At 40.0% G+C, this 22,299-nt stretch overlaps 2 non-coding genes across 2 annotated transcripts; both read left to right on the top strand.

The window, feature by feature from the left end:
* The first annotated feature begins 12,031 nt into the window (after nucleotides 1–12,031).
* On the top strand, nucleotides 12,032–12,140 carry LOC112704474 (small nucleolar RNA R71). Its single transcript, XR_003155098.1, has one exon. It is a non-coding gene; the product is annotated as a small nucleolar RNA R71 (small nucleolar RNA).
* A 9,705-nt stretch (nucleotides 12,141–21,845) lies between these two features.
* LOC112704654 (small nucleolar RNA R71) lies at nucleotides 21,846–21,953 on the top strand. Its single transcript, XR_003155268.1, has one exon. It is a non-coding gene; the product is annotated as a small nucleolar RNA R71 (small nucleolar RNA).
* Nucleotides 21,954–22,299: the final 346 nt, after the last annotated feature.

Genomic DNA, 22,299 nt, shown 5'->3' with positions numbered 1-22,299 from the left:
CATCTCTGAAAGGTTGCAGGAGCATTACACAGACCAAAAGGCATCCTCCTGTAGACAAACACGCCAGAAGGGCAAGTAAATGCTGTTTTCTCTTGGTCCTGAGGATCTACTGCAATTTGGTTGTAACCTGAATAGCCATCCAAAAAGCAGTAATAATCATGACCAGCTAGTCTTTCTAGCATTTGGTCTATGAATGGTAAAGGAAAATGATCCTTTCTGGTGGCTGTATTGAGCCTTCTGTAGTCAATACACATACGCCACCCTGTGACTGTTCTTGTAGGAACCAGTTCATTTTTTTCATTATGAACCACTGTCATGCCTCCCTTTTTGGGGACAACTTGGACAGGGCTCACCCAGGGGCTATCAGAAATAGGATAAATAATCCCAGCCTCTAGTAATTTAGTGACCTCTTTCTGCACCACCTCCTTCATGGCTGGATTTAGCCTCCTCTGTGGTTGGACCACTGGTTTGGCATTATCCTCCAACAGGATCTTGTGCATGCATCTAGCTGGGCTAATGCCCTTAAGATCACTTATGGACCACCCAAGAGCTGTCTTGTGTGTCCTTAGAACTTGAATAAGTGCTTCCTCTTCCTATGGATTTAAAGCAGAGCTTATAATCACTGGAAAAGTGTCACCCTCTCCCAGAAATGCATACTTCAGGGATGGTGGTAGTGGTTTGAGTTCAGGTTTGGGAGGCTTATCCTCCTCCTGAGGAATTTTCGAAAATTCCTTTGTTTCCTCTGGTTCTTCTTAATCAGGCTGAGCATCCTTGAAGATGTCCTCAAGCTCTGATTCTAGACTTTCAGTCATATTGATCTCTTCCACCAGAGAGTCAATAATGTCAGCACCCATGCAGTCATTTGGTGTGTCTGGATGCTGCATAGCTTTTACAGCATTCAACTTGAACTCATCCTCATTGACTCTCAGGGTTACTTTCCCTTTTTGTACATCAATGAGGGTTCATCCAGTTGCTAGGAAAGGTCTTGCTAGAATGAGAGTTGCACTCTTGTGCTCCTCCATTTCCAGCACCACAAAGTCAGTTGGAAAGGTGAATGGCCCAACCTTGACAATCATGTCCTCTATTATGCCTGATGGATATTTAATGGAGCCATCAGCAAGTTGGAGGCATATCCGGGTTGGTTTGACTTCTTCAGTCAACCCAAGCTTTCTGATAGTGGATGCAGGTATTAGATTGATACTTGCTCCAAGATCACACAGGGCTGTCTTGGTGCAAGCTCCTTCTAATGTGCATGGTATCATAAAGCTTCCTGGATCTTGAAGCTTTTCTGGTAAGCTTTTTAGAATGACTGCACTGCATTCTTCAGTGAGAAATACTTTTTCAGTTTCTCTCCAATCTTTCTTATGACTTAAGATCTCTTTCATGAACTTAGCATAAGAAGGTATTTGCTCAAGTGCCTCTGCAAACGGAATCTTTATTTCAAGAGTCCTTAGATAGTCTGCAAAGCGGGCAAATTGCTTATCCTATTCCGCTTGGCGGAGTTTCTGAGGATAAGGCATCTTGGCTTTATATTCTTCAACCTTAGTTGCTGCAGGTTTATTCCTTACAGAAGTGGTTGAAGAAGCCTTTTTAGAGGGATTACTGTCAGCACTCTCAGGTGTCTGATCCTCCCTTAGCGTCTGAACGCCAGGATTGGGTGAAGGTTGGGCGTTTAACGCCAACTTCTCTCCCTTTTCTGGTGTTTGAACGCTAGAACTGGGCAAGGAATGGGCGTTTAACACCAGCTTTCCTCCCCTTTCTGGCGTTTGAACGCCAAAAGTAATCCTCTCTGGGCTCTTACTGTCCTTAGAGAGATATTGGACAGTGGTTTGGTTATCCTCTGTCAATTGTTCCTTATTTGGCTTTTTGCTACTTTGAGCAGTGTTATTCAATGTCTTCCCACTCCTCAGTTGAACTGCTTGACATTCTTCTGTTATCTGTTTAGATATCTGCTGTTTTGCTTGATTCAACTGCAGTTCTATGTTCTTGTTAGCAATTTTAGTTTCATGGAGCATCTCTTTAAATTCTGCTAACTGTTTTGTCATCAGGTGTAATTGTTGATTAAGCTCAATCATCTGTTCTTTGAGGATTAGGATTAGTGGCTACTACCATGACTTCCTCTTTTGGAGAGAACTCATTGCTAGAGTACAAATATTGATTTCTAGCAACAGTGTCTATAAGCTCTTGAGCTTCTTCAATTGTCTTCCTCATGTGTATAGATCCACCAGCTGAGTGGTCTAAAGACATCTGAGCTTTTTCTGTAAGCCCATAGTAGAAGATGTCTAACTGTACCCACTCTGAAAATATTTCAGAGGGGCATTTTCTTAGCATACCTCTATACCTCTCCCAGGCATTATAAAGGGATTCATTATCCTCTTGTTTAAAGCCTTGGATGTCCAGCCTTAGCTGTGTCATCCTCTTTGGAGGGTAAAAGTGATTCAGGAATTTGTCTGATAACTGTTTCCATGTCTTTATGCTTGCTGTAGGTTGGTTATTCAACCACCTCTTAGCTTGATCTTTTACAGCAAATGGAAACAGTAATAGTCTGTAGACATCCTGATCCACCTCTTTATCACGTACTGTGTCAGCAATTTGTAAGAACTGTGCCAGAAACTCAGTAGGCTCTTCCTGTGGAAGACCGGAATACTGGCAATTTTGCTGCACTATGATAATGAGTTAAGGATTTAGCTCAAAGCTGCTTGCTTTGATGGGAGGTGTACAGATGCTACTCCCATATGCAGCTGTTATGGGGTTAGCATATGACCCCAGAGTCCTTCTGGACTGCTCAATTCCACTTAGGTCCATGATGGAAAGAGGGAATATGATATGAATTCACAAGCAAAGTATATATTTTTTTTATGTGACCGAAAAATAAAATAAAATAATTGGAAAATAAAATAAAATTTCAAAAATTAAAAGAAAATAAGATCAAATCAAATTGAAAACTGAATCAATTAGTTAATTAAAAAGATTTTGAAATCAGCAATTAAAAAGATATGATTGAAAATTTTTTTGAAAAAGATTTGATTTTTGAAAAGATGAAAGAGAAAAACAACAAAATGACACCAAACTTAAAATTTTTAGAAAATCAAACACTAATTTTCGAAAATTTTAAGGGAAAAACACAAAGAGGACACCAAACTTAGAATTTTTAAGGATCAAAAAGGGACTAAGGACATGCAAATTCGAAAATTAAAAGAAAAATAAAAGCATGCAATTGACACCAAACTTAAAATATGAAACTAGACTCAACTAAAAGACACTTAAACCAACAAAAATAAAACAGTCCTAATCTAAGCAACAAGATAAGCTGTCAGTTGTCCAAACTCGAACAATCCCCGGCAACGGCGCCAAAAACTTGGAGCACGAAATCGCAATCACACTTTTGCAACCCCGCACAACTAACCAGCAAGTGCACTGGGTCATCCAAGTAATACCTTACGTGAGTAAGGGTTGATCCCACGGAGATTGTCGGCTTGAAGCAAGCTATGGTTATCTTGTAAATCTTAGTCAGGATATCAATAATTATCAAGGTTGATGGTGAAAAGTAAAAGAACATGAAATAAGTACTTGTTTTGCAGTAATGGGGAACAGGTTGAGGTTTTGGAGATGCTCCATCTTCTGAATCTCTGCTTTCCTACTGTCTTCTTCTTCAAGCACGCAAGGATCCTTCCATGGCAAGCTGTATACAAGGGTTTCACCGTTGTCAGTGGCTACCTCCCATTCTCTCAGTGGAAATGTTCAACGCACCCTATCACGGCACGGCTATCCATCTGTCGGTTCTCAATCAGGTTGGAATAGAATCCAGTGATTCTTTTGCGTCTGTCACTAATGCCTAGCCCTCAGGATTTTGAAGCTCGTCACAGTCATTCAATCATTGAATCCTACTCAGAATACCACAGACAAGGTTTAGACCTTCCAGATTCTCTTGAATGCCGCCATCAGTTCTAGCTTATACCACGAAGATTCTGATTAAAGAATCCAAGAGATATCTACTTAATCTAAGGTAGAACGGAGGTGGTTGTCAGGCACACGTTCATAGTTGAGAATGATGATGAGTGTCACGGATCATCACATTCATCCGATTTAAGAACAAGTAATATCTTAGAATGGAAGCAGGCATGATTGAATGAAAAATAGTAGTAATTGCATTAATCCATCAAGACACAGCAAAGCTCCTCACCCCCAACCATGGGGTTTAGAGACTCATGCCGTGGAAGGTACACAAAGAAACGTGTAAAGTGTCATGAGGTACAGATACAATGTCAAAAGATCCTATTAATAGTGAACTAGTAGCCTAGGGTTTACAAAAGATGAGTAAATGACATAAAAATCCACTTCCGGGCCCACTTGGTGTGTGCTTGGGCTGAGCATTGAAGCATTTTTGGATAGAGACTCTTCTTGGAGTTAAATGCCAGCTTTGGTGCCAGTTTGGGCGTTTAACTCCCATTCTTGTGCCAGTTCCGGCGTTTAACGCTGGAAATCCTGAGAGTGACTTTGAACGCCGGTTTTGGCCATCAAATCTTGGGCAAAGTATGAACTATCATATATTGCTGGAAATCCCAGGATGTCTACTTTCCAACGCCGTTGAGAGCGCGCCAATTGGGCTTCTGTAGCTCCAGAAAATCTACTTCGAGTGCAGGGAGGTCAGAATCAAACAGCATCTGTAGTCCTTTTTAGTCTCTGAATCAGATTTTTGCTCAGGTCCCTCAATTTCAACCAGAAAATACCTGAAATCACAGAAAAATACACAAACTCATAGTAAAGTCCAGAAAAGTAAATTTTAACTAAAAACTAATAAAAATATACTAAAAACTAACTAGATCATACTAAAAACATACTAAAAACAATGCCAAAAAACGTATAAATTATCCGCTCATCATTGCTACACGTATGGTGGCGCGCACGCGCATAGTACGCGCACATGCCGTTGCTGCCATCTGGTTCACTTAATGCAACATGGGGCCAGCGATTTTAGAAGCCTTGTGGGCCCAATCCAACTCATTTCTGATGCTATTTAAGCCAAGGATTGAAGAGGAATCAACTAACTTTTAACCAATTAGTCATAGTTTAGTTTTAGAAGTAGTTTCTAGAGAGAGAAGCTCTCACTTCTCTCTAGAATTAGGATTAGGATTAGGTTTAGTTCTTAGATCTAGATTTTAATTCATCTTCTTCTACTTCTATCTTCTCAATTCCTTGTTGTTACATTCGTTCTTCTTCCATTCTTTTATTGTAATTTCCTGTATGTTGTTCTTATACTTTGTTGTAGATCTACTATTGTTCCTTCCATTTTCTTTCAATTCAATAAGAGGTAATTCATAATAATTGTTCTTCTTTGCTTTTCTATTGTTGATCTCTTGCCTTTGTAGTTGTAGATTCCTTTAATTCTTGCAATTTATGTTATTTACTTTTATTGCCTTGTATGTGTTTGTTGAAATGCCTCTTCTAGATATAGTGTAGATTTTGTTCCTCTTGGCCTAGGTAGAGTAATTAGTGACACTTGAGTTATCTAATTCCTTTGTTGATTGATAATTGGAGAGATTGCTAATTGGTTTGGAGTGCACTAAAGCTAGTCTTTCCTTGGGAGTTGGCTAGGACTTGTGGCTCAAGTCAATTCATCCACTTGACTTTCCTTTATTTAGTAAGGGTTAACTAAGTGGTAGCAATAAACAATTCTCATCACAATTGAGAAGGATAACTAGGATAGGACTTCTAGTTTTCATACCTTGCCAAGAGCCTTTTATAGTTGTTAGTTTATTTTCATTGCCATTTACTTTTCATGCTTCTTATCCAAAACCCCAAAACACATCACAACCAATAACAAGACACTTCATTACAATTCCTAGGGAGAACGACCCGAGGTTTAAATACTTCGGTTATTAATTTTAGGGGTTTGTTACTTGTGACAAACAATCTTTTGCATGAAAGGATTTTTGATTGGTTTAGAGACTATACTTGCAACGAGAATTCATTTGTGAAATTCTATACCGTCAAAAATCCAATCATCAGTGTCCTAGATGCTTATGCGTGGGGTGTAATAACTACAAGTGACGCGCACGCGTGATATACGCGTACGCGTGGGCTTGTTCGTGCGCATAGCACTCTTCCAGCATTCCTCCCACAGAACTTTCTGTTCAATCCAAATATTGTTTGCATTTGATCTCTGTAGCTCGAGTTATTCAGGTTTGAGTGCAGAGAGATCAGGATTGACAGCATCATTTGCCTTCTTCTCTTTTTCTGCGGAAACTCCATCAAATTCATCCGAATGTTACCTGAAATAAATAGAATTGCATACAAATCAAAGTAGCATCCATGGTGGCTAAAAGATACTTAATTCTTGATTAAACTCAACAAATTAATGTAAATTCACTAGGAAAAGATAGAAAAGATGCTCACGCATCACAACACTAAACTTGAATTGTTGCTTGTCCTTAAGCAACCAAAATAAGTGCATGATTAAGATGTGAATTTGCATGAGAAGTGAGAGTTTAATCATTCTCAAGTCTATTCTTAAAATGGGGTCTATTCATTGTAACTTTGAACAGTTTTGGCATCTCACTCTCCTTTGAATCAGAGGAATGTCAGTGTCATTCGGAATTAGAATCCGGATCATATTATGAATTCTTTGATCTTTATACTCCAGTTTAATCCTTAAACACAGCAAAATTTACTTTAATTCTCTTTTCTTTGGTGCTTTATACCTTGAGCCTAGCCGTGACTTTAAATGTTTTGTCTCAAGGGTTATTTAACACAAAAACACCACAAGCACTTAACTGGAAAACTCTCTTTAAGTTCTAATTTTTATTTCAGTTACTCCCAGACAGTGGTGCTCAAAGCCTTTGGCATACTCTGTTAAATGCATTTGATCTCGACTCTTAGTGTTTTGTCTCAATGATTACTTGACACAATCACACCATAAGCATATGACTAGGAAAACAACTCTTTGAGCTTTTAATTATGTCTGACCTCCCTAGTCATTGATGCTCAGAGCCTTGGACCGTGCTTTTATTTTTTTTTCTTTTGCTGTTTTCTTCTGCTTCAAGGATTAAACTTTCATAAATTTCAGAGAAGTCATAATAGTTCTCTAAATTCCTGTTCCATATACATCAACATCCTTTGATTCAAATTTAACTATGCACGGTTCATATCATGCATTCAGAATTACAAATAATACCACCGCATTTAAGTAAATAAGGCTACTCTTAAATATAAACTCAATTTCTCATGCCATACATCACTTCTTTTCTTTTCTTTTTAGATTCAAGCTCAGTGAGTGATACATGAGACAATTTTTTTTACTAAAAGCAGATAACAGAATGAAACTAAATCTAAGAATTGAAAGTACTAAAGATCATGCAGGTAATCAAAGCAACAGAAAATAAAAGACAACAAAATAAGAGCAGAAGAGAAAATAGAATGAAAGGAACTCAACCACCTCAGTTATCCTAGTGGTCGTCTTATTCTTTAGGCTATGCTCCTCAGTGAAGATGATTCGCCTCCCTTTGGTACCATAAAAATAAACAGAAAAGCCATAAGCGAAGCGACAACCCCAAACTTAAAGGTTTGCTTGTCCTTAAGCAAAAAAGGACTGAAAACAGAGAGGGACATAAAAAAAGGCACATGAAAAAAAATAGTATGATAAAAGAAGAATAGAAGGATAAAAGAACAAGAAAGAATAAAGATTTGGGAGGGAGAGAGAATGAAAACAGGGCGGCGCGCGGGGTAAGTGATGCGGCGTGATCGACGCGTACGCACACAGCGTGCGTATGCGTGGTTGGCCATATGGTGAGGGTGACGCGTACGCGTCAGGGACGCAGACGTGTGGGTTGAGTTGCGCGGCTAGCACAATACCAGCGCGAGACCAGCACAACTTTCGGCCATGCACCCATTTACGTCGATTTTTCAAGGCACGCGTGCGCGCCATGTGCGCTCCCGCGTGGATTGCCGAGAACCAGAGTGACGCGTACGCATGGATGAGCTGGTGCACGGGGCAAAGTTTGTACACAACTCCAGCACAACACTCGGCCTATTTTCTCTCGCTTTTTTTTCGGCAAAAATTTTTCGAAGTGTTCGGTTCTTGTTCTAAAATAGCCGCATGATCAAAACACACGGAAAATGAAAGAAAAACAGTAAAAAATCAATAAAAATCAAATAAATAAGAAACCACCACTACAAAAAATAACTAAGGATATGAAATTATCGGGTTGCCTCCCGACAAGCACTTCTTTAACATCACTAGCTTGATGGTCAATTCTGCTAATTCAGCCGATGAGCGGACCTCTGGCGATCGATCTTGCCTCCAAGATAGTGCTTCAACCTCTATCCATTCACTGTAATTTTTCTATCAAAATTCTCTTCCTGTATTTCCACCTGACTATATGGTGAAGCTCTGGTGACCACAAACGGTCCTGACCACCGAAATTTCAGCTTCCCGGGAAAGAGTTTGACACACCTCCAGATTATACCATCTGAACACCTTTTAAAAAGGTATGTTTCTTCCCAAATGTAGTACTTTGCATCAGTCAATAGCTTCTTTACTTGTTTTCTACTGTACTCCCTTTGAATATAATCATGGCTTTGTAATTTACAATGTTTGCAAATCATGGAGCCTGCTGAATGAGGAACAATTGCTCATCCGGAAACATCTCAGTTACAGCTATGGGTGGTTGTACTCTTGCTTCAGGCTCAATTCTGGAAAGATAGTCAGCTACTTGATTTTCTGACCCTTTCCTGTCTTTTATCTCAATATTAAACTCCTGAAGGAGCAACACCCATCTGATTAATTTTGGTTTAGAATCCTGTTTGGTTAGAAGGTACTTCAAAGCAGTATGATTAGTATAAACAATAACCTTAGAACCAATTAAATAGGACCTAAACCTATCAACATCATACACAATAGCTAATAATTCTTTTTCTGTAGTTGTGTAATTCTTTTGGGCATCATTTAACACACGGCTAGCATAATAAGTGACATGTATAAGCTTGATGTGCCTTTGTCCTAAAACAGCTCCTATAGCAAAATCACTAGCATCACACATCAACTCAATTGGTAAATCCCAGTCAGGGGGAGCTATGATGGGAGCAGAGGTAAGGTTTGCTTTCAGAGTTTCAAAAGCATGCAGGCAATCAGAATCAAAGACAAAAGGAACATCAACAACCAACAGATTGCTTAATGGTTTAGCAATTTTAGAAAAATCCTTTATAAATCTTCTATAAAATCCTGCATGAGCCAAGAAACTCTTGACTCCCTTAACATTAGCTGGTGGTGGTAATTTTTTAATTACCTCCACCTTTGCTCTGTCAACCTCAATCCCCTTACTTGAAATCTGGTGTCCAAGAACAATACCTTCTGTAACCATAAAATGACATTTTTTCCAATTTAAAACAAGGTTTGATTCTTGACACCGTTTCAAGACAAGAGATAAATGCTTAAGGCAGGATTCAAAAAAATTACCAAAAACATAAAAATCATCCATAAATACCTCAATGAATTTTTCAACCATATCAGAAAAAATTGAAAGCATACACCTCTGAAAAGTTGCTGGAGCATTACAGAGTACCAAATGGCATTCTCCTGTAGGCAAACACTCCAAAAGGGCATGTGAATGTTGTCTTCTCTTGATCTTGAGGGTCAACTACAATTTGATTATATCCAGAATATCCATCCAGAAAATAATAAAAAGCATGACCAGCTAACCTCTCAAGCATCTGATCAATGAAAAGCAGGGGGAAATGATCCTTCCTTGTAGCAGTGTTGAGCCTCCTGTAGTTTATACACATTCTCCAACATGTGACTGTTCTTGTAGGAATAAGCTCATTCTTTTCATTCTTGATCACTGTCATCCCTCCTTTCTTGGGAACTACCTGCACAGGACTTACCCAAAGACTGTCAGAAATAGAGTAAATAATACCTGCTTCCCATAATTTCATTACCTCTTTTTGGACCACCTCTTTCATGGTTGGATTGAGTCTCCTTTGTGGTTGCACAACTAGTTTAGCATCGTCTTCAAGGAGGATCTTGTGCATACACTTGGTTGGACTAATCCTCTTCAAGTCACTAATGGTCCACTCAAGAGCTGTTTTATGGCTTTTGAGCACTGAAATAAGTGCCTCTTCCTCTTCAGACTTTAGGGAAGAGCTAATAATCACTAGATATAAATCATTTTCACCCAAAACACATAATTTAGAGAAAGAGGTAAAGGTTTGAGCTCAAGCTTGGGGGCTTCCTCCTCTGCTTTAGGCGTGTGAACCACAGCCTTCTGGGGTGGTGAATCGTCAACTTCTACTAATTCATACTCAGAAATAGGATCCAGAATGTCATCAAGTACCTCAGCTTTCAGTATCTCTTGAATAAGTAGTTTAATAACATCTATTTTCATGCACCCTTCAGAATCATTAGGGTATTTGAGAGCTTCAAAAACATTAAGGACCACCTGTTCTTCATTGACCCTCAGGGTTAATTCACCCTTTTGCACATCAATCAAAGCTCTACCTATAGCTAAAAAGGGTCTACCAAGTATAATAGAGGATTTTACCTCATCTTCCATGTCTAATATAACAAAATCAACAGGAAAAATAAATGGTATTACTTTAACAAGTAAATCCTCAACAACACCCACAGGTAATTTAATCGAAAGATCAGCAAGTTGAAGAGAAATACGAGTGGGTTTTACCTCCTCAATTTGAAGCTTTTTCATCACTGAAAGTGGCATTAGATTGATGCTAGCTCCAAGATCACATAAAGCTCTCTGAATGGTGACATCTCCAATGGTGCATGGAATTACAAAGCTCCCTGGATCTAGCATTTTCTCAGGAAGGTTGTGTTGATTTATGGCACTGCATTCCTTGGTTAGCACCACTGTTTCTTGTTCCTTCCAGTTCCTCTTGCGGGTCAACAACTCTTTCATAAATTTAGCATAGAGAGGCATTTCCTCAAGATCCTCTGCAAAAGGAATGTTGATCTGTAGCTTCTTGAAGACATCTAAAAATTTAGAAAATTACTTTTCTTTGGAAGCCTTCTGAAGCCTCTGAGGATATGGCATTTTTGGCTTGTATTCAGCAGCCTTTAGCAAGGTGGGATAAGTGTCAAGAGAATCAGGGAATGGATTGTCTGCACGCTTAGGAGGGGCGTGCTCCACTTCTTCCTTCTTCTCCTCTAGAGCTTCTTTTTCAACTGACTCTTCATTGACCTTGGTCTCAGATCCATCTACTTTACCACTTCTCAATTGAATAACCTTGCAGTCTTCTCTTGGGTTCACCACTGTATCACATGAAAATGTACTTGCGGACCTCTCAAGTATTTGCTTGCTTAGTTGGCCCATTTGCACTTGCAAGTTTCTAATGGAGGCTCTGGTTTCCTGCATAAAACTCCTTATCATCTCCCAATTATAATCTTCTTGGGATTTACAATTTGCCTGCAGAGGTGATTGTTGTTGATGCGACTAAAATTGGCAATTATTGTGATTATTCTGTTGGAAGCCGCCTTGAGAATTATTGTTGAAATTCTGAGGTCTCTGAGGTTGGTCCCTCCACCCAAAATTTGGGTGATTTCTCCATCCCTGATTATATGTCTTAGAGTAAGGACCATTATTGGGGTTTCTAGGACCATTCCCCATGTAATTTACCTGTTCAGAAGAGGATTGAGCATAATCATAATTATCATTTTGCACAAAATTACCTCTCATGTCATAAGAGACCTCTTGAGGTGGACTTTGGGTGTTGATAGCTGAGACTTACATGCCACCCATCTGTTGAGTAAGTAGACTTATTTGCTGAGACATAAACTTGTTCTGAGCAAGAATAGCATTAAAAGCTTCTACTTCCATAACACCCTTCTTCTGAGGAGCCTCAGAGTTCACAGGATTCCTATTAGATGAGTATAAATATTGGTTGCTAGCAACCAATTCAATAAGCTCAATAGTCTCCTCTGGTGTCTTCTTCTTGTGCAGTGAACCACCTGCAGAATTATCTAACCACATCTTGGACATTTCACTCAAACCTTTATAAAAGATATCTAGTTGGGTCCATTTGGAAAACATGTCTGGAGGACATTGCCTAGTCAGTAGCTTGTATCTCTCCCATGCTTCAAAAAGAGTTTCACCATCCTTCTGCCTGAAGGTCTAAATCTCCACCCTGAGCTTAGTTAGCTTCTTTGGTGGGGAAAAATTTAGTAAGAAACTCAGTAACAATCTTGTCCCAAGTATCCAAGCTCTCCTTGGGTTGGGAATCTAGCCCTTTGCTCTATCCCTCAGAGCAAACGGGAAGAGCATGAGTTTGTACATCTCAAGGTTCACTCCATTTGTCTTCACAGTATCACAAATCTGCAGAATATTAGAAATAAATTAATTTGGATCTTCATGGGGAAGACCATGATACTGGCAGTTTTGTTACACCAGGGTGACCAATTGTGGCTTCAACTCAAAGTTGTTCGCAGCTATAGGAGGCACCACAATGCTTTTTCCAACAAGATCCACAGTAGGAGCAGAGTAAGACCCAAGTACTCTCCTTTGTTTCTCATTCCCATTCGGATTTGCCACATTGGCATTAACAACATCACTAGGATCCATAGTGGATTCTGCAGCCATGTAAAGTCTTGCTTGTTGCAAACGCCGCCTGAAAGTTCTTTCAGGTTCAAGATCAAAGTCTAAGAGATGTTCTTTGTCTCTATTCCTGCGCATAAACAAACAGAAGACAAGAAAAGATGGAACTCTCAACCACAGAGTGCAGAGAATTCCAGTAAGGTAACTGATGAGCGGATAATTTGTATGCTTTTTGGCATTGTTTTTAGTATGTTTTTAGTATGATCTAGTTAGTTTTTAGTATATTTTTATTAGTTTTTAGTTAAAATTCACTTTTCTGGACTTTACTATGAGTTTGTGTGTTTTTCTGTGATTTCAGGTATTTTCTGGCTGAAATTGAGGGACCTGAGCAAAAATCTGATTCAGAGACTAAAAAGGACTGCAGATGCTGTTGGATTCTGACCTCCCTGCACTCGAAGTGGATTTTCTGGAGCTACAGAAGCCCAATTGGCGCGCTCTCAACGGCGTTGGAAAGTAGACATCCTGGGCTTTCCAGCAATATATGATAGTCCATACTTTGCCCAAGATTTGATGGCCCAAACCGGCGTTCAAAGTCACCCTCAGAAATCCCAGCGTTAAACGCCGGAACTGGCACCAAAATGGGAGTTAAACGCCCAAACTGGCATAAAAGCTGGCGTTTAACTCCAAGAAGAGTCTCTACACGAAAATGCTTCATTGCTCAGCCCAAGCACACACCAAGTGGGCCCGGAAGTAGATTTTTATGTCTTTTACTCATCTCTGTACACCTTAGGCTACTAGTTTTCTATAAGTAGGACCTTTTACTATTGTATTGAGATATCGGGGTAGCTATCTTCATTTTTATGCTATCTTAGATCATTGGGAGGCTGGCCATTCGGCCATGCCTAGACCTTGTTCTTATGTATTTTCAACGGTGGAGTTTCTACACACCATAGATTAAGGTGTGGAGCTCTGCTGTACCTCGAGTATTAATGCAATTACTATTGTTCTTCCATTCAATTCCACTTGTTCTTGTTCTAAGATATCACTTGTTCTTCAACTTGATGAATGTGATGATCCGTGACACTCATCATCATTCTCACCTATGAACGTGTGACTGACAACCACCTCCGTTCTACCTTCGATTGGGTGAATATCTCTTGGATTCCTGATTGCACGATGCATGGTTGATCGCCTGACAACCGAGTGCTCGTCTGACAAACGAGCCAACCATTCCGTGAGATCAGAGTCTTCGTGGTATAGGCAAGAACTGATGGCGGCATTCAAGAGAATCCGGAAGGTCTAACCTTGTCTGTGGTATTCTGAGTAGGATTCAATGATTGAATGACTGTGACGTGCTTCAAACTCCTAGCAGGCGGGGCGTTAGTGACAGACGCAAAAGAATCGATGGATTCTATTCCGGCCTGACCGAGAACCGACAGCTGAATTCCACGTGCTGTGACAGAGCATATGCAATCGTTTTCACTGAGAGGATGGGAGGTAGCCATTGACAACGGTGAAACCCTACACAAGCTTGCAATGGAAAGGAATAAGAAGGATTGGATGAAGACAGTAGGAAAGCAGAGAGACGGAAGGGAAGGCATCTTCATGCGCTTATCTGAAGTTCCTACCAATGAATTACATAAGTATCTCTATCTTTACCTTTTTGTTATTTTCGTTCATCACCATTACTATTTGAGTTTGCCTGACTAAGATTTACAAGATGACCATAGCTTGCTTCAATACTAACAATCTCCGTGGGATCGACCCTTACTCGCGTAAGGTTTATTACTTGGACGACCCAGTGCACTTGCTGGTTAGTTGTGCGAAGTTGTGTAATGCCATGGTATTGAACACCAAGTTTTTGGGGTTCATGACCGGGGATTATGAGAGTTGTGAAAAGTATTGTTCACAATTTCGCGCACCAAGTTTTTGGCGCCGTTGCCGGGGATTGTTCAAGTTTTGAGCAAGCTTTTGGTAACATCAGTGCCAAGATCCGGCAACAACACCAAGTTTTTGGCGTTATTGCCAGGGATTGTTCTAGTTTGGACAACTGACGGTTCATCTTGTTGCTTAGATTAGGTATTTTTTTCGAAATTCTTGAAGATGAATTCTAGAGTTTCATGATGATTTGTTGAAGTCTGGCTGGCTGAGAAGCCATGTCTAATCTCATTGGACCGAGGTTTCAACTTATCATCACAAGAGCTTGTTGATTTCTATCAATCTTGCTTTTGGAGCAGTGATCTGCTAAGGCTTGGCTGGCCTTTGGCCATGTCTAGTGTTTTGGACCGAAGCTTTCTTTGAAAGCTTGGCTGGCTGTGAAGCCATGTCTAATTCCTGGACCGGAGTCTTAGTCTAGCATTGCACTGATTCCTGGAATTCTCATTAAGAATTTTGATATCTTTTTCCACTTAATTTTCGAAAAACACAAAAAAAATTAAAAAAATCATAAAATCCAAAAATATTTCTTGTTTGAGTCTAGTGTCTCATCTTAAGTTTGGTGTCAATTGCATGCATTCATTCATGTATCTTGGTGATCTTAAAGATGTTCTTGACGATTTACTTGCTCTAATCTTTGAATTCTATTGACTTGAGTGTTTTGTGTGTCTCATATGCATTTTCATCCTGTTAGTGTCAGTAGTATACAAACTGCTAAGTTTGGTGTCTTGCATGCATTGTTATTTGATTCTTGTTGCATTTTGATTTTTCCTTATTATTAAAAATCCAAAAATATTTTTAATTTGTGTCTTTTCAAGTCAATAATAAAGAGAATTGAAGATTCAGAACATACAGCAGAGGAAATGCACAGAAAAAGCTGGGCGTTCAAAACGCCCAGTGAAGAAGGACAGACTGGCGTTTAAACGCCAGCCAGGGTACCTGGTTGGGCGTTTAACGCCCAAAAGGGTAGCATTTTGGGCGTTAAACGCCAGAATGTGCACCATTCTGGGCGTTTAACGCCAGGATGGCTAGAAGGGAAGATTTTGTTTTCAAATCAAATTTTTTCTAAGTTTTCAAAATCTTTTCAAAATCAAATCTTTTTCAAATCAATTTTTCAATCAAATCTTTTTCAAAACCAATTTCTTTCCATTTTTAAAGATACTTACTATCAATTAATGATTTGATTCAACATTTCAAGTATGTTACCTTTTCTGTTGAGAAAGGTTTAATGTTTGAATCATATCTTTTCTTGTTAGTCAAGTTTTTAATTTTCAAATCAAATCTTTTTTAAAATGTTTTTCAAATCATATTTTCTCAATCACATCTTTTTAAAACTAATCATATCTTCTTAACCACATCTTTTTCAAAATAGTTTTCAATCAAATCTTTTTGATTTCTAATTTCAAAATCTTTTTCAAAAATCACTTGATTTCTTTTCCATTTTCATTTTCGAAAATTAAGTAATGTTTTTCAAAAAAATGATTTCAAATTTTCTACTTAATTTTCGAAAATCACTTCCCTCCTTCTCACATCCTTCTATTTATGGACTAACACTATCCCTTAATGCAAAATTCGAACTCCATCTCCTTTGATAAGTTCGAATTTTCTACTTCTGTCTTCTACTCTTCTTTTCCTCTGACACTTCAAGGAATTTCTATACTGTGACATAGAGGATTCCACATTTTCTTGTTCTCTTCTCTTTCTTTTGAGCAGGAGCAAAGACAAAGGCATTCTTGTTGAGGCTGATCCTGAACCTGAAAGGACCTTGAAGAGAAAGCTCAGAGAAGCCAAAGCACAACTCTCTTTAGAGCACCTAACCGAATTCTTCAAAGAAGAAGAACACATGGCAGCCGAAAACAACAACAATGCCAACAATGCAAGGAAGGTGCTGGGTGACCTTACTGCACCTACTCCCGACTTCTATGGGAGAAGCATCTCTATCCCTGCCATTGGAGCAAACAACTTTGAGCTTAAGCCTCAATTAGTTTCTCTAATGCAACAGAATTGCAAGTTCCATGGACTTCTATTGGAAGATCCTCATCAGTTTTTAGCTGAATTCTTGCAAATTTGTGACACTGTCAAGACTAATGGGGTTGACCCTGAGGTCTTGGTGCGCGAAATTGTGAACAATACTTTTTCACAACTCTCATAATCCCCGGTCATGAACCCCAAAAACTTGGTAGTTCAGTACCATGGCATTACACAACTTCGCACAACTAACCAGCAAGTGCACTGGGTCGTCCAAGTAATAAACCTTACGCGAGTAAGCGTCGATCCCACGGAGATTATTAGTATTGAAGCAAGCTATGGTCATCTTGTAAATCTTAGTCAGGCAAACTCAAATGGTAATGGTGATGAACGAAAATAACACAAAGGTAAAGATAGAGATACTTATGCAATTCATTGGTAGGAACTTCAGATAAGCGCATGAAGATGCCTTCCCTTCCGTCTCTCTGCTTTCCTACTGTCTTCATCCAATCCTTCTTATTCCTTTCCATGGCAAGCTTGTGTAGGGTTTCACCCTTGTCAATGGCTACCTCCCATCCTCTCAGTGAAAGCGATTGCATATGCTCTGTCACAGCATAGCGGAATTCAGCTGTCGGTTCTCGGTCAGGCCGGAATAGAATCCATCGATCCTTTTGCGTCTGTCACTAACGCCCCGCCTGCTAGGAGTTTGAAGCACGTCACAGTCATTCAATCATTGAATCCTACTCAGAATACCACAGACAAGGTTAGACCTTCCGGATTCTCTTGAATGCTGCCATCAGTTCTTGCCTATACCACGAAGATTCCGATTAAAGAATCCAAGAGATATTCACTAGAGCCTTGGTTGCTTGTAGAACAGAAGTGGTTGTCAGTCACCTTGTTCATAGGTGAGAATGATGATGAGTGTCACGGATCATCACATTCATCAAGTTGAAGAACAAGTGATATCTTAGAACAAGAACAAGCGGAATTGAATGGAAGAACAATAGTAATTGCATTAATACTCGAGGTACAGCAGAGCTCCACACCTTAATCTATGGTGTGTAGAAACTCCACCGTTGAAAATACATAAGAACAAAAGTGATCATTGGTTTCGGCCCCAGAGAGGGAACCAGAAGAACCAAGATGAAAATACAATAGTAAAAGGTCCTATATATAGAGAACTAGTAGCCTAGGGTGTACAGAGATGAGTAAATGACATAAAAATCCACTTCCGGGCCCACTTGGTGTGTGCTTGGGCTGAGAAATGAAGCATTTTCGTGTAGAGACTCTTCTTGGAGTTAAACGCCAGCTTTTATGCCAGTTTGGGCGTTTAACTCCCATTTAGGTGCCAGTTCCGGCGTTTAACGCTGGAATTTCTGAGGGTGACTTTGAACGCCGGTTTGGGCCATCAAATATTGGGCAAAGTATGGACTATCATATATTGCTGGAAAGCCCAGGATGTCTACTTTCCAACGCCGTTGAGAGCGCGCCAATTGGGCTTCTGTATCTCCAGAAAATCCACTTCGAGTGCAGGGAGGTCAGAATCCAACAGCATCTGCAGTCCTTTTCAGTCTCTGAATCAGATTTTTGCTCAGGTCCCTCAATTTCAGCCAGAAAATACCTGAAATCACAGAAAAACACACAAACTCATAGTAAAGTCCAGAGAAGTGAATTTTAACTAAAAACTAATAAAAATATACTAAAAACTAACTAAATCCTACTGAAAACATACTAAAAACAATGCCAAAAATCGTATAAATTATCCGCTCATCACAACACCAAACTTAAATTGTTGCTTGTCCCCAAGCAACTGAAAATCAAATAAGATAAAAAGAAGAGAATATACTATAGACTCCAAATTATCAATGAAACTTAGCTCCAAATTAGATGAGCGGGACTAGTAGCTTTTTGCCTCCGAACAGTTTTGGCATCTCACTTTATCCTTTGAAATTCAGAATGATTGGCTTCTTTAGGAACTCAGAATCCAGATAGTGTTATTGATTCTCCTAGTTAAGTATGATGATTCTTGAACATAGCTACTTATTGAGTCTTGGCTGTGGCCCAAAGCACTCTATCTTCCAGTATTACCACCGGATACATACATGCCACAGACACATAATTGGGTGAACCTTTTCAGATTGTGACTTAGCTTTGCTAAAGTCCCCAATTAGAGGTGTCCAGGGTTCTTAAGCACACTCAACTCTTATTATATATTTTTTTCGTTTTTCTTTTCTTTTTCTCTCTTTTTTTTTTTCGAAAAAATTCTTTTTTTTTTTGAATGGAAATGCTTTTTCTTGCTTCAAGAATCATTTTAATGATTTTTCAGATCCTCAGTAACATTTCTCCTTTTTCATCATTCTTTCAAGAGCCAACAATTTTAACATTCATGAACAACAAATTCAAAAGACATATGCACTGTTTAAGCATACATTCAGAAAACAAAAAGTATTGTCACCACATCAAACTAATTAAGCTAGTTTTAAAGATGAATTTGAAATCCTGTACTTCTTGTTCTTTTGTGATAAAAACAGTTTTCATTTAAGAGAGGTGATGGATTCATAGGACATTCATAACCTTAAGGCATAGACACTAAGACACTAATGATCATAAGACACAAACAAACATAAGCATAAATTTTCGAAAAACAGAAGAATAAAGAACAAGGAGATTAAAGAACGGGTCCACCTTAGTGATGGCGGCTTGTTCTTCCTCTTGAAGGTCTTATGGAGTGCTTGAGCTCCTCAATGTCTCTTCCTTGTCTTTATTGCTCCTCCCTCATGATTCTTTGATCTTCTCTAATTTCATGGAGGATGATGGAGTGTTCTTGATGCTCCATCCTTAGTTGTCCCATGTTGGAACTCAACTCTCCTAGGGAGGTGTTTAGTTGCTCCCAATAGTCTTGTGGAGGAAAGTGCATCCCTTGAGGCATCTCAGGGATCTCTTGATGAGAGGGGTCTCTTGTTTGCTCCATCCTTTTCTTAGTGATGGGCTTGAGGTCATGCCTTCTCAGTTGAACCGGCTTTCCTCTTGAGTTTCTCTTCCATTGAGCGTCCTCTTCACAAATGTTTATGAGGACTTGGTCCAACCTTTGATTAAAGTTGACCCTTCTTCATGGCCACAACTTCATAGAAGTGGTCTTGATGCACCCTTGAGATGAATCTCTCCATCTCCCATGACTCGGAGGTGAAAGCTTTTGCCTTCCCTTTCCTCTTTCTAGAGGTTTCTCCGGCCTTGGATGCCATAAATGGTTATGGAAAAATAAAAAGCAATGCTTTTACCACACCAAACTTAAAAGGTTTGCTCGTCCTCGAGCAAAAGAAGAGAGTAGAAGAAGGAGAAATAGAGGAGAGGGAGATGGCTTTGTGGTTCGGCCAAAAGGGGAAGAAGTAGTGTTTAGGGTGTGTGAGAATGAAAGAGTGAAGATGATAGTGGGATTTGATAGGTGGGGGGGTTTTTCGGAGAGAGGTGTTGAGGTGATTGGTGAATGGGTGAAGAAGAGAGAGGGTGGTGGGGTTGGTGGGGATTCTGTGGGGTCCACAGATCCTTAGGTGTCAAGGAAAAGTCATCCCTGCACCAAATGGCATTCAAAAACACGTTTTGAGCCAATTCTGGCGTTAAACGTCGGGCTGGTGCCCCTTTCTGGCGTTTAACGCCAGGTTCTTGCCCTTTTCTGGCGTTAAACGCCCAGAATGGTGCCAGACTGGGCGTTAAACGCCCACCAGCTAACCTCACTGGCGTTTAAACGCCAGTGGGTGCGTCCTCCAGGGTGTGCTGTTTTTCTTCCTGTTTTTCACTCTGTTTTTGCTTTTTTCATGGATTTTGTGACTTCTTATGATCATCAACCTACAAAAGACATAAAATAACAAAAGAAAATAGTTAATTATAAAACATTGGGTTGCCTCCCAACAAGCGCTTCTTTATTGTCATTAGCTTGACAGAGGACTCTCATGGAGCCTCACAGATACTCAGAACCATGTTGGAACCTCCCAACACCAAACTTAGAGTTTGAATGTGGGGGTTCAACACCAAACTTAGAGTTTGGTTGTGGCCTCCCAACACCAAACTTAGAGTTTGACTGTGGGGGCTCTGTTTGGCTCTGTTTTGAGAGAAGCTCTTCATGCTTCCTCTCCATGATGACAGAGGGATATCCTTGGGCTTTAAACACCAAGGATTCTTCATTCACTTGAATGATCAACTCTCCTCTATCAACATCAATCACAGCCCTTGCTGTGGCTAGGAAGGGTCTGCCAAGGATGATGGATTCATCCATGCACTTCCCAGTCTCTAGGACTATGAAATCAGTAGGGATGTAATGGTCTTCAACTTTAACCAGAACATCCTCTACAAGTCCATAGGCTTGTTTTCTCGAGTTGTCTGCCATCTCTAGTGAGATTTTTGCAGCTTGCACCTCAAAGATCCCTAACTTCTCCATTACAGAGAGGGGCATGAGGTTTACACTTGACCCTAAGTCACACAAGGCCTTCTTGAAGGTCATGGTGCCTATGGTACAAGGTATTGAAAACTTCCCAGGATCCTGTCTCTTTTGAGGCAGTTTCTGCCTAGACAAGTTATTCAGTTCTTTGGTGAGCAAAGGAGCTTCATCCTCCCAAGTCTCATTTCCAAATAACTTGTCATTTCGCTTCATGATTGCTCCAAGGTATTTAGCAACTTGCTCCTCAGCGACATACTCATCCTCTTCAGAGGAAGAATACTCATCAGAGCTCATGAATGGCAGAAGTAAGTCCATTGGAATCTCTATGGTCTCAGTTTGAGCCTCAGATTCCCATGGTTCCTCATTAGGGAACTCATTGGAGGCCAGTGGACGCCCAGTGAGGCCTTCCTCAGTGGCGTTCACTGCCTCTTCTTCCTCCCAAAATTCGGCCATGTTGATGGCCTTGCACTCTCCTTTTGGATTTTCTTCTGTGTTGCTTGGAAGAGTACTAGGAGGGAGCTCAGTAATTTTCTTGCTCAGCTGACCCACTTGTCCTTCCAAATTTCTAATGGAAGACCCTGTTTCAGTCATGAAACTTTGAGTGGTTTTGATTAGATCAGAGACCATGGTTGCTAAGTCAGGGATATTCTGCTTAGAACTCTCTGTCTGTTGCTGAGAAGATTATGGAAAAGGCTTGCTATTGCTAAACCTGTTTCTTCCACCATTATTATTGTTGAAACCTTGTTGAGGTCTCTGTTGATCCTTCCATGAAAAATTTGGATGATTCCTCCATGAAGGATTATAGGTGTTTCCATAGGGTTCTCCCATGTAATTCACCTCCTCTATTGAAGGGTTCTCAGGATCATAAGCTTCTTCCTCAGATGAAGAGATCCTCCAGAAGAGCTATCCAAAGACATCTTGGACAGTTCAGAGAGACCATCATAGAAAATACCTATGATGCTCCATTCAGAAAGCATGTCAGAGGGACATTTTCTGATTAATTGTTTGTATCTTTCCCAAGCTTCATAGAAGGATTCTCCTTCCTTCTGTCTGAAGGTTTGGACTTCCACTCTAAGCTTACTCAATTTTTGAGGTGGAAAGAACTTTGCCAAGAAGGCATTGACTAGCTTTTCCCAAGAGTCCAGGCTTTCTTTAGGTTGAGAGTCCAACCATGCTCTAGCTCTGTCTCTTACAGCAAAAGGGAATAGCATTAGTCTGTAGACCTCAGGGTCAACCCCATTAGTCTTGACAGTGTCACAGATTTGCAAGAATTCAGCTAAAAACTGATGAGGATCTTCCAATGGAAGTCCATGGAACTTGCAATTCTGTTGCATTAGAGAAACTAATTGAGGCTTAAGCTCAAAGTTGTTTGCTCCAATGGCAGGGATAGAGATGCTTCTCCCATAGAAGTCGGGAGTAGGTGCA

The sequence above is a fragment of the Arachis hypogaea genome, chromosome 7 (genome assembly GCF_003086295.3).
Source record: "Arachis hypogaea cultivar Tifrunner chromosome 7, arahy.Tifrunner.gnm2.J5K5, whole genome shotgun sequence".
Classification (NCBI taxonomy): domain Eukaryota; kingdom Viridiplantae; phylum Streptophyta; class Magnoliopsida; order Fabales; family Fabaceae; genus Arachis; species Arachis hypogaea.
This window is presented reverse-complemented; position numbering and strand designations above follow the sequence as displayed.